Genomic DNA, 12419 nt, shown 5'->3' on the forward strand with positions numbered 1-12419 from the left:
TGGCAGTATCACACGAAGCAGCCGCACGGGGCACTGCAGAGATACAACGGAGACCGCAAGAATATGGCACAAATAAAATGTCATATGGAGCAGGGAAGTGTTATCGCTGCGGCAGAACAACACACGACCATAAGGATTGTTTGTTCAAGGACCAAGTGTGCAGACAGTGTGGAGAAGTAGGACACATAGCAAGAGTCTGCAGGTCAGGAAAGAAAACCAGCAGCAAGAAATCTCCACAGGAGAAGTACAAAAAGGTACATAAGGTGACGGAGAGTAGTTCAGACGAACAGAAAAGTGATACAGACTCCGGAAGCAAGGAGCTGGGTTGTCTGAAACTGCATAATGTAATCAAAATGGAGGATCACCAAACTATCTGGGTCACGCTCAAGATAGACGGAGTCCAAGTGAAAATGGAATTGGACACAGGATCAGCCCTAACAGTCATAAACCGAAGGGACTACAAGTGGCTATTCTCACATATACCCTTGAGAGATACAGAGATTGTCTTGAAGATGTACACGGGGCAAAAAGTCTACCCCAAAGGAAAAATAAGGGTGAATGTGATATATAACGGCAAGAAAACACCAAAAATGGACCTATATGTATTGCCAGATGGAGGACCACCACTACTAGGACGTGAATGGATCCGGAAGATACAGTTAGATTGGCATGCCATACAAGCACTGATGGTAGATGCCAAAAAGGATGATGACGTCACACCTGGACGACTGTCAAAAATGCTAACTGACGCACAAGAAGTGTTCCAGGAGGGACTCGGAACACTAAAAGGCATAACAGCGACGATCAAAATAGAGGAAAATGCAAGCCCAAAGTTTTTTTAAGGCCAGACCAGTGCCTTATGCGATCCGCCCAGCCGTCGAAGCAGAGCTGGAAGGTTTGGAACGTTCTGGAGTACTGTCCAAAGTGGACTGGAGCGAGTGGGCTACACCCATCGTTCCTGTAATGAAGAGGTCGTTGAGTAATACGCCTGGGGAACCAAAGAAGGTTCGCATCTGTGGGGATTTTAAGGTGACAGTGAACCCAGTCCTTCACACTGTACAATATCCGCTTCTGCGGATTGAAGATATTTTCGCCTCGCTATCTGGAGGAAAACGCTTCACTAAGATTGATCTGGCCCAGGTGTACCTGCAAATGGAGGTAGAAGAAGCCTCGAAACAGTACCTCACGATCAACACTCATAAAGGTCTCTACCAATACAACCGGCTGGTGTTCAGGGTAGCATCAGCTCCAGCTATTTGGCAAAGGGCAATGGATCAAGTCCTGCAAGGGATTCCAGGGACCCAGTGTTATTTGGACGACATCCTGGTCACGGGCGAAAATGACAGTGATCACCTCGCCAACCTGGAGCAGGTGCTCACTAGATTGAAGGAATATGGGCTCCGAGCTAATCACCACAAATGCGAGTTTTTCCAGAAGCAGATCTCGTATTGTGGCCACGTTATTGATGAAGAGGGGTTACATAAGTCCCCTGAAAAGATTGAGGCAGTAGTCAAGACTCCAGCACCGGAAAGTGTGTCACAACCGAGGTCGTTCCTCGGGCTGGTGAACTACTACCATAAGTTCTTGCCGAATTTGTCTACAGTACTACACCCACTGAACACCCTACTGCAAACGGGGGTACCATGGAAGTGGAATGACGAATGTAAACGAGCTTTCCAGAAGTGCAAAGAATTGATCACATCAAAAAAAGAGGTGTTGGCTCATTTCAACCCAGCACTACCAATTCGGTTGGTGTGTGATGCATCACCCTATGGTATTGGAGTGGTGCTGTCGCACAAATTCCCGGACGGCTCGGAGAGGCCAGTAGCCTTTGCGTCTCGGTCACTAACCTTAGCTGAGCGTAACTACGCCCAGATTGACAGGGAGGCCCTCAGCCTAGTGTGGGGAGTGAAAAAGTTCAACCACTATCTGCACGGGCAGAAGTTCACCTTGCTGACCGACCACCAACCACTTGTCTCCATCTTTAATCCAAAGAAGGGCATTCCGGTGATGACTGCGCAACGGCTACAAAGATGGTCCCTTTTTCTTGGGGCGAACCATTATGAAATAGAGTATAAGGGCACGAAACAGCATGGAAACACTGATGGGCTATCACGCCTGCCACTGCCTACTGCGGAGGAAGCACCAGCAGTGGACCCTGTTGAAATATTTTATTTGACTATAATTGAACGCTTGCCAGTAACTAACGCGGATATAGCGAAGGAGACCCGAAATGACCCGACACTGTCTCGGGTATATGACTTGACGGTGAAGGGATGGCCAACACATGGCAACTCACTGTTGCCAGCATTCTCATCCAGAAGAGAACAGCTGTCAGTATGCCAGGGGACCTTGATGTGTGGATCCCGAGTAGTAATTCCACCCAAGTTAAGGGAGAGCGTGCTCAATGAGCTTCACGAAGGCCATCTGGGAGGGGTGAAAATGAAAAGCCTTGCTAGGGCTTATGTGTGGTGGCCGGGGATCGATCAGCAAATCGAGGACCTGACAAGGAGCTGCTCAGGATGCCAGAAGGTCCAAAATGCACCACCACATGCCCCTCTACACCCATGGGAGTGGCCCTCCTCTCCATGGCAACGGGTGCATATTGATTTTGCTGGTCCATTCATGGACACAATGTTTTTAATAGCCGTGGATGCGCACTCGAAATGGCCTGAGGTGATCAAAATATCCTCCACCACCACGGAGAAAACGATTGCAGTCCTACGGACCATATTTGCCAGGAACGGCTTGCCAGAGCAGATTTGCTCTGATAACGGACCACAGTTCGTGTCCGAAGAGTTTCAGAAATTTATGAAAAGGAATGGGGTAAGGCATTACACATCCGCCCCGTATCATCCAGCCACAAATGGATTGGCTGAGAGGTTCGTACAAACCTTTAAAAAGGCAGTAAGGGCCATGTGCGATGATGACATTCCACTGCAGCATAAGGTGGACAATTTCCTGTTAGCCTACAGAAATGCGACACATGCAGTTACCAACCAGACCCCGGCCATGATGTTCTTTAACCGAAGGTTGAGATCTCGTCTGGATTTGCTCAGACCAAATGTACGAAGAAATGTTGAGAATAAGCAATTCCAGCACATCAATGAGAAGTCGACAAGGAACTTCAATGTAGGACAACCAGTCTTGGCCCGCGACTACCGAAGAGAAATGGCAACCAGGAACGATATGCACACGGCAGGGGCCACTAATGTACACAGTGGATGTTGGGGAGAACATTGTGAGACGCCATGTCGACCAGATCCTAGTGTCACAGGAACGAGTCAACCCCATGTCTCGCGTACCTGGTAATGAACCCGACATACAGGTAGCATCTACCCCAGAAACAGTAGCATCGGAAGCTGATGAACCAACCGACGACAAGGGGCCAGAATCGCCTCCGCACCAAGAGCAAGACACTCAGGAAAGGCGCTATCCAGAAAGGATCAGGAAGCCGCCCCAAGACTGAATTTATAAATGGGCTATTTGCAGTTAATGTTGCATGTTAAAAGTGTTAATTGTTAAATGAATGTTATGGTACTGTTAATCTAAAAGGGGAGGAATTGTAGTGTATGTACCTTTAAGGGGAGAACTACTTTTTACAGCTCCTGTATATTGTAGTACCAGCAGTGACCACACCTGTATATAACCCTGAGTAGGGATCTGTACTGTTTAGTTTTAGAGCAACCCTCATCCAGTAAACACCTGTTGATTGTTCCTCTGCAGTCTCTGTCGATTATTTGAAGGACACACTACCTAAAGATTCATGGATTTAACAATATCCAATTCCCTTTTGAATGTTACTATTGAAACTGCTTCCACCACCCTTTCAGACGATGTGTTCCAGATTTTAACAACTCGCTGAGTAAAAAAATGTTTCCTCATTTCCCCCCTGGCTTTTTAAATCTAAAATCTGTGTTTTCCAGTTACTGACACTTCTGCCCTATCCTAACTCCTCAATTTTGAGCACATCTATTAAGTCTCCCCTTAACCTTCTTTACTCTGAGAACAATCCCTGCTTCTATAGTCTCTCTACATAAATGAAGTCAGTCATGACTGGTACTATGCTGGTAAATCTCTCCGCGGCCTTGACATCCTTTCTAAAGTGTGGTGCCCTGATCTGGACACAATACTTTAGCTGAGGTCTAACCAGTGATTTATACAGGTTTACTATAACTTCATACTTTTGTACTCTATGCCTCTATTAATAAACCCAGAGATCCCTAAAGTTTTATTAACAGTCTTCAACCATCTGGTCTTTTCCTGTCCTTTTTGTAGGTTATATTTTGTATCTTTTGTTTTTGTATAATCCAAGAAAGGCTAAAGGTATAGCTTCCCAGTGATTTTCCAAATTGGATTAGGTGCCTTACATTAGGATGGTGCACTGCTTACTGGATTTTTTTTTCTTTTATTAACTAAACCTCAACATTGACTCCGGACCCCATGAAGTCTCATGGATTCAGGTCAAGCATGGGCAAGGAATCCTCCTGCTGATTACCACCTACCGCCCTCCCTCAGCTGATGAATCAGTACTCCTCTATTTTGAACATCACTAGGAAGAAGCACTGAGGGTAGCAAAGGCACAGAATTTACTCTGGGTGGGGGTCTTCAATATCCATCACCAAGAGTGGCTCGGTAGCACCATTACTGACTGAGCTGGCCGGGTCCTGAAGGGCACAGCTGCCAGTCTGGGCCTGTGGCAGATGGTGAGAGAACCAACACGAGGGAAAAACCTACTTGACCTTGTCCTCACCAATCTACCTGTCACAGATGCATCTCTCCAGAACAGTATTGGTAGCAGTGACCACCACACAGTCATTGTGGAGACAAAGCCCTATCTTCACACTGAGGACACCCCGTCCCCCACTCCCCAAATCGTGTTGTGTGGCACTACCACCATGCTAAATGCGATAAATTCAGAACAGATCTAGCTGCTCAAAACTGGGCATCCATGAGGCGCTGTGTGCCATCAGCAGCAGCAGACTTGTATTCCACCACAATCTGTAACCTCACGGCCCAGCATATCTCTCACTCTACCATTACCATCAAGCTAGGGGACCAAATCTGGTTCAATAATGAGTGTAGAACAGCATGCCAGGAGCAGCACCAGGCGTACCTAAAAATGAGGTGCCAACCTGGGAAAGCTGCAACACAGGACTACATGCATGCTAAACAGCAGAAGCAGCATGCTATAGACAGGGCTAAGCAATCCCACAATCAACAGATCAGATCAAAGCTCTGCAGTCATGAATGGTGTGGACAATTAAACTACTAACGGGAGGAGGAGGCTTCACGAATATTCCCATCCTCAATGATGGTGGAGTCCAGCACATGAGTGCAAAAGACAAGGCTGAAGCGTTTGCAACCATCTTCAGCCAGAAGTGCCGAGTGGATGATTCATCTTGGCCTACTCCTGAGTTAATCACCATCACAGAAGCCAGGCTTCAGCCAATTCGATTCAGTCCAAGTGACATCAAGAAATGTCTGAGCGCACTGGATACAGCAAAGGCTACGGGCCCTGACAACATCCCGGCTGTCGTGCTGAAGACTTGTGCTCCAGAACTAGCTGCGCCTCTAGCCAAGCTGTTCCAGTACAGCTGCAACACTGGCATCTATCTGACAATGTGGAAAACTGCCCAGGTATGTCCTGTCCACAAAAAGCAGGACAAATTCAATCCGGCCAATTACCACCCCATCAGTCTATTCTCAATCATCAGCAAAGTGATGGAAGGTGTCGCCGACAGTGCTATCAAGTGGCACCAACTCACCAATAACATGCTCAGTTGTGTTCCACCAGGACCACTCGGCTCCAGGCCTCATTACAGCCTTGGTCCAACCATGGGAAAAAGAGCTCAATTCCAGAGATAAGGTGAGAGTGTCTGCCCTTGACATCAAGGCTACATTTGATCAAGTGTGGCATCAAGGGGCCCTAGTAAAACTGAAGTCAATGGAAATCAGGAGGAAAACTGTCCACAGCTGGAGTCATACATAGTCTCCAGGATACATAACTTTTAGAAGGGATAGGCAAAATGGAAAAGGAGGAGGGGTAGCCATGATAATAAAGGATGGGATAAAGACAGTAGAGAGAAAGGATCTTAGCTCTGTAAATCAGTTTGGGTGGAGCTAAGAAACAGCAAGGCACAGAAAACATTTGTGGGAATTGTTTATAGGCCCCCAAACAGTAGTTGTAATGTAGGGCAGAGTATAAATCAGGAAATTAGAGGCACATGTAACAAGGGTAATACAGTAATCATGGGGGACTTTAATCTACATATAGACTGAGCAAACCAAATTTGCAGTAATAGTGTGGAGGACGAATTCACAGAATGTATGCAATATAGTTTTTTAGATCAGTATGTCGAGGAACCAACTAAGGAACAGGCTATTTTAGATCTAGTATTGTGCAATGAGAAAGGGTTAATTAATAACCTTGTAGTAAAGGGGCCTGAAGGGAAGAGTGACCATAATGTGATAGAATTTTATATTGAGTTTGAAAGTGATAGTTAAATCCAAAAGTAGGGTCTTAAATGTAAACAAAGCAAACTACGTAGGTATGAGGAGCGAGTTGGCTAAGGTAGATAGGGAAACTACATTAAAAGGTATGATAGTGGATGAGCAATGGCTAGCATTTAAAGAATTAATACATAATTTACGACAAATATACATTCCTTTAAGGCACAAAAACCCCACAGGAAAAGTGGTCCAACCGTGGCTAACAAGAAAAGTTAAAGATAGTATTAGATCAAAGGAAGAGGCTTATAATGCTGCCAAAAATAGTAAGCCTGAGGATTGGGAGGATTTTAGAATTCAGCAAAGGAGGACCAAGAAATTGAAAAAGGGAAAATAGAATGAGAGAGTAAACTAGCGAGAGACATAAAAACAGACTGTAAAAGCTTCTATAGGTATGTAAAAAGGAAAAGATTAGCAAAAGTAAATGTGGGTCCCTTACAGGCAGAGACAGAAGAAATTATAATTGGGAATAAGGAAATGGCAGAGATATTAAACAAATACTTTGTGTTCTGTCTTCACAGAAGAAGATGCAAAAAACTTCCTGGAAGTAGTGGAGAACCAAGGGTCTAGTGAGAATGAGGAACTGAAAGAAATTAGTAAAAAAGTAGTACTGGAGAAATTAATGGGACGGAAAGCCAATAAATCCCGTGGATCTGATGGCCTACATCCTAGCATTTTGAAAGAGTTGTCTATTGAGATAGTGGATGCATTGGTTGTCATTTTCCAAAATTCCATAGATTCTGGAATGGTTCCCGCAGATTGGAAGGTAGCAAATGTAACCCCACTATTTAAGAAAGGAGGGAAGAGAGAAAACGGGGAACTACAGACCAGTTAGCCTGACATTAGTAGGGAAAATGCTAGAATCTATTATTAAGGACGTGGTAACAGGGCACTTAGCAAATAATAACAGGATTGGGCAGAATCAACACGGATTTATGAAAGCGAAATCGTGTTTGACAAATCTGTTAGAATTTTTTGAGGTTGTAACTAGCAGAATAGATAAGGGGGAACCTGTGGATGTGGTGTATTTGGATTTTCAGAAGGCATTCGGTAAGGTGCCACATAAGAGGTTATTAAACAAATTTAGGGCTCATGGGATTGGGGGTAATATATTAGCATGGATTGAGGATTGGTTAACGGACAGAAAACAGAGTAGGAATAAAGAGGTCATTTTCGGGTTGGCAGGCTGTAACTAGTGGGGTACTGCAAGGATCAGTGCTTGAGCCTCAGCTATTCACAATCTACATCAATGATTTGGATGAGGGGACCAAATGTAATATATCCAAGTTTGCTGATGATACAAAGCTGGATGGGAATGTAAGTTGTGAGGAGGATGCAAGGAGGCTTCAAGGGGATATAGACAGGCTAAGTGAGTGGGCAAGAACATGACAAATGGAATATAATGTGGAGAAATGTGAAGTTATCCAGTTTGGTAGGAAAAATAGAAAAGCATAGTATTTTTTAAATGGAGAGAGATTGGGAAATGTTGGTGTTCAGAAGGATTTGGATGTCCTTGTACATGCAGGTACAGCAAGCAATTAGAAAAGCAAATGGTATGTTGGCCTTTATTACAAGAGGATTTGAGTATAAGAGTAAAGACATCTTACTGCAATTATTTAGGGCCCTGGTGAGACCACACCTGGAGTATTGTGTACAGTTTTGGTCTCCTTACCTAAGGAAGGATATACTTGCCATAGAGGAAGTGCAATGAAGGTTCACCAGACTGGTTCCTGGGATGGGGAATTGTCCTATGAGGAGAGATTGAGTAGACTAGGCCTGTATTCTCTAGCATTTAGAAGAATGAGAGATGATCTCATTGAAACATACAAAATTCTTACAGGGCTCGACAGGGTAGATGCAGGGAGGATGTTTCCCCTGGCTGGGGAGTCTAGAACCAGGGGTCACAGTTTCAGAATAAGGGGACTGAGATGAGGAGAAATTTCTTCACTCAGAGGGTGGTGAATCTTTGGAGTTCTCTATCCCAGAGGGCTGTGTAAGCTAAGTCGTTGAGTATATTAAAAATAGAGATTGATAGATTTTTGAATAGTAAAGGAATCAAGGGATATGGGGATAGTGCAGGAAAGTGGAGATGAGGTAGAAGATCAGCCATAATCTTATTGAATGGCGTAGCAGAATCAAAGGGCCAAATGGACTGCTTCTGCTCCCATTTCTTATGTTGTTATATTAAAGGAAGATGGTTGTGGTTGTTGGCAATCAATCATCTCAGGCCCAGGACATCGCTGCAGGAGTTCCTCAGGGCAGTGTCCTAGGCCCAACCATCTTCAGCTGCTTCATCAATGACCTTCCCTCCATCATAAGGTCAGAAGTGGGGATGTTCACTAATGACTGCACAGTGTTCAGTTCCATTTGCAACTCCTCAGATAATGAAGCAGTCCATGCCCGTACACAGTAAGACTTGGATGACAGTCAGGCTTGAGCTGATAAGTTGCAAGTAACATTCGCGCCACACAAGTGCCAGGCAATGACCATCTCCAACAAGCGACAGTCTAGCTACCAACCCTTGACATTCAATGGCATTACCATCACCAAATCCCCCACCATTAACAGCCCGGGGGGTGGGGGGTTACCATTGACTAGAAACTTAACTGGACCGGCCACATAAATACTGTGGCTACAAGAGGTCAGAGGCTAGGTATTCTGCAGTGAGTGTCTCACCTCCCGACGCCCCAAAGCCTTTCCACCATCTACAAGGCACAAGTCAGGAGTGTGATGGAATACTCTCCACTTGCCTGGATGAGTGCAGCTCCAACAACACAAGAAGCTCGACACCATCCAGACCAAAGCAGTCCACTTGATTGGCACCCCATCCACCACCTTAAACATTCACTCCCTCTACCACTGGTGCACCGTGGCTGCAGTGCGTACCATCTACAAGATGCACTGCAGCAACTTGCCACGCCTTCTTCGACAGCACTTCCCAAGCCCGCGATCTCTACCACTTAGAAGGACAAGGGCAGCAGGTGCATGGGAACACCACCACCTCCAAGTTCCCCTCCAAGTCACACACCATCCTGACTTGGAAATACATTGCCTTTCTATCATCGTCGTTCCGTCAATATCCTGGAACTCCCTCCCTATCAGCACTATTGGAGTACCTTCCCTGCACGGGCTGCAGTGGTTCAAGAAGGCAGCTCACCACCACCTTCTGAAGGGCAATAAATGCTGGACTTGCCAGCGACACCCACATCCCAGGAACAAATACCGAAGACTAGATACTGATTGATGTTCATAGGATTCCAATAATCCCATCGTAACATTTAATAATCGGCTTGACTGATACAGAAATTTTTAATTACTCAAATTAGTTTGATTGCCTTTAATTTTGATTTCCTGCTTTTTACAATTTTAATACTTTTCACTGATCATTAAAGGGGCACATTTAGGTCAAATTAAGTCCAGAAATCTGAGTATGAGGGCACCAATTGTAGGGCATGGGGGATGGTGGAGAGAAAGGTGCACACGAGGCCAGAGTTGGAGGAACAGAGGTGTCTCGTAGGGTTGCAAGGCTAGAGGAGCTTACAGAGTTAGGGAGGGGCGAGGCCATGGAGAGATTTGAACATGAGGATGAGAATTTTAGAATTGAGGCGATGGTGGACCGGGATCCAATGTAGGTCATAGAGGGCAGGGGTGATCAGTGAATGGGACTTGGTGTGAGTTAGGATATGAGCAGCAGAGTTTTGGATGAGCTCAAGGTTATGGATGGTGGAAGATTGGAGGCTGGGCAGGAGAGCATTGGGCTAGTCGAGTCTGGAAGTAACAAAAGCATGGATAAGGGCTAGAGCAGCAGATGGGCTAAGGCAGGGGCAGAGAAGGAGGCAGAAGTAGGCGGTCTTTGTGATAGAGAGGATATGGGGTTGGAAGCCCAGCTCCGGGTCAAGTAGGACGCTGAGGTTGCGAAGTCTGATTCAGCCTGAGGCAGTGACCAGGGAGGGAGATGGAATCTGTGGCTAGAGAATGGTTTGTGCATCTTCCACTTTGTCCCACTATTGGCAGCTGTGCCTTCAGTCATCAGCTCTGGAATTCCCTCCCTAAATCTCTCCACCTCTCCTCCTTTTAGTTACCTGTCCTAATACCCCCTTCTCGTCCTTTGGCTCAGTGACAATTTTTGTCCAATTACGCTCCTGCAAAGTGCCTTGAGCCATTTTACTACATTAAAGGTGTTATATAAATACAAATTGTTGTTGTTTACAGTAAAATTCTCATGTTTTGTTTTGAATGCTTTAAAATATTTGAGTTCCTTGTTGAATTCATTGGCACATGGCCCAGATCCCAGGCAGGTAGCAGAGACAAATTTGATCAATATATGCAAGTGAATCCCCAAAAGGTGAGGCCTATCTCACCAGACCCCCACAGAGAAATATCTCAGAGAAAAAAGGGATCACTTTTATTTGGAGTACACCTTTCTAGTATGCGGCCAGCTGTTCTATTCAATATACAGATTTTCTGCAGGACCACATTTCACCTCCATGCATATCAAAAGCAAATTCTCTGCATTCATCAGCACATTTGTCTTGCCCTTGTTGGTTCAGTTTCACAATATGCAGAATGTGCAATTGTCCAAAAATTGTCCAAACTGTGAACATCTTTGGTCTCAATATTTCATGGCTAATATATCAAAGAACATTTTCAGAATACGTATTACCAGAACATTAAGTGCATCAGGTTAAGGCTACACATTTTACCAATAGTAAAAGCAACCAATTTACAGCGTTGAGCAGAGGCACTGCTCCACAAGAATGGAAATTTGTTATTGTAATATTTCACTACTTTAGTAAAATTAGTTACTTTTTCCTCCAAATCCAATCTTGTAGATTGATCACTTTCCTAAAGTCCAATTGCTACCATTATTTTGGTTGGTTATCTGATTTCAATAGTGCTATTTATTCTTGGTTTCTTCCACAGATGGGAATAAATCACCTCGATCAGTGTCCTGCCTCTTCAAAAAAAACTTAATATACTACAGTATATGAACCTTTAAAAGTGATTACCAAGTTATGTAGGAACAGAGGAATATACAGGAGTAGAAAAAAACATTTCTTTTTAAAAACAAACTTTGTGATAGAATGCAAAGTATAATCCACCCCTTATATTCCTCAAACGCTTCACACTGAAAAACTGGGCAGTTAATATAACTCATGCAGTTGTACAGGTTTTGTTTTCAGTCCCTAATGAATAAGTCACAAGTGTAACCACCCACTAACAAATTCCAGTCCTGCAAGATATGTCTCTAGCTAAAGGGTTTTCTCAAACAGCTAAGTTACTTAATTATGTTCTCCCTTTCAAAAAAATAATGGGAGGATGCCCGTGACAAACTTTACAGGGCAGTCACTGTAACTTACGTAAGCTGTGCAGCATTAAACCCCAACACGTGTAGTAGAACCTGGTGGTACAGTGGATTAGAATAGCAACAAACTAGTTGGCTTGGAGTGTATCGGACAAAATGGTACAAATTAATACTAATTCTGTAGATAGAATGTACAGCACAAAAACAGGCCATTCAGCCTAACTGGTTTAGGCTCCATATATGTCCCTCCGCCCACTCCTCCATCTAACCCTATCAGAATAACCTATTCATTTCTCCCTCATGTGTTTATCTTCCCCTTAAATGCATCGATGCTATTCACCTCAACTACTCCCTGTGGCAGCGAGTTCCACATTCTAACCACTCTCTGGGTAAAGTTTCTCTTGAATTTCCTACTGGATTTATTAGTGACTATCTTATATTTATGGCCCCTAGTTTTGGTCTCCCCACAAGTGGAAACATCTTCTCTCAGTCTACCCGATCAAACCCTTCCATAATTTTAAAGATTCTATCTGCCACCCTCAGCCTTATCCTTTCTAGAAAAAAGAGCCCCAGCCTGTTCAATCTTTCCTGATAGGTATAACCT

Source organism: Somniosus microcephalus, chromosome 12 (genome assembly GCF_052327205.1).
Source record: "Somniosus microcephalus isolate GS21.2 chromosome 12, FLI_Smic_1.0, whole genome shotgun sequence".
Classification (NCBI taxonomy): Eukaryota; Metazoa; Chordata; class Chondrichthyes; order Squaliformes; family Somniosidae; genus Somniosus; species Somniosus microcephalus.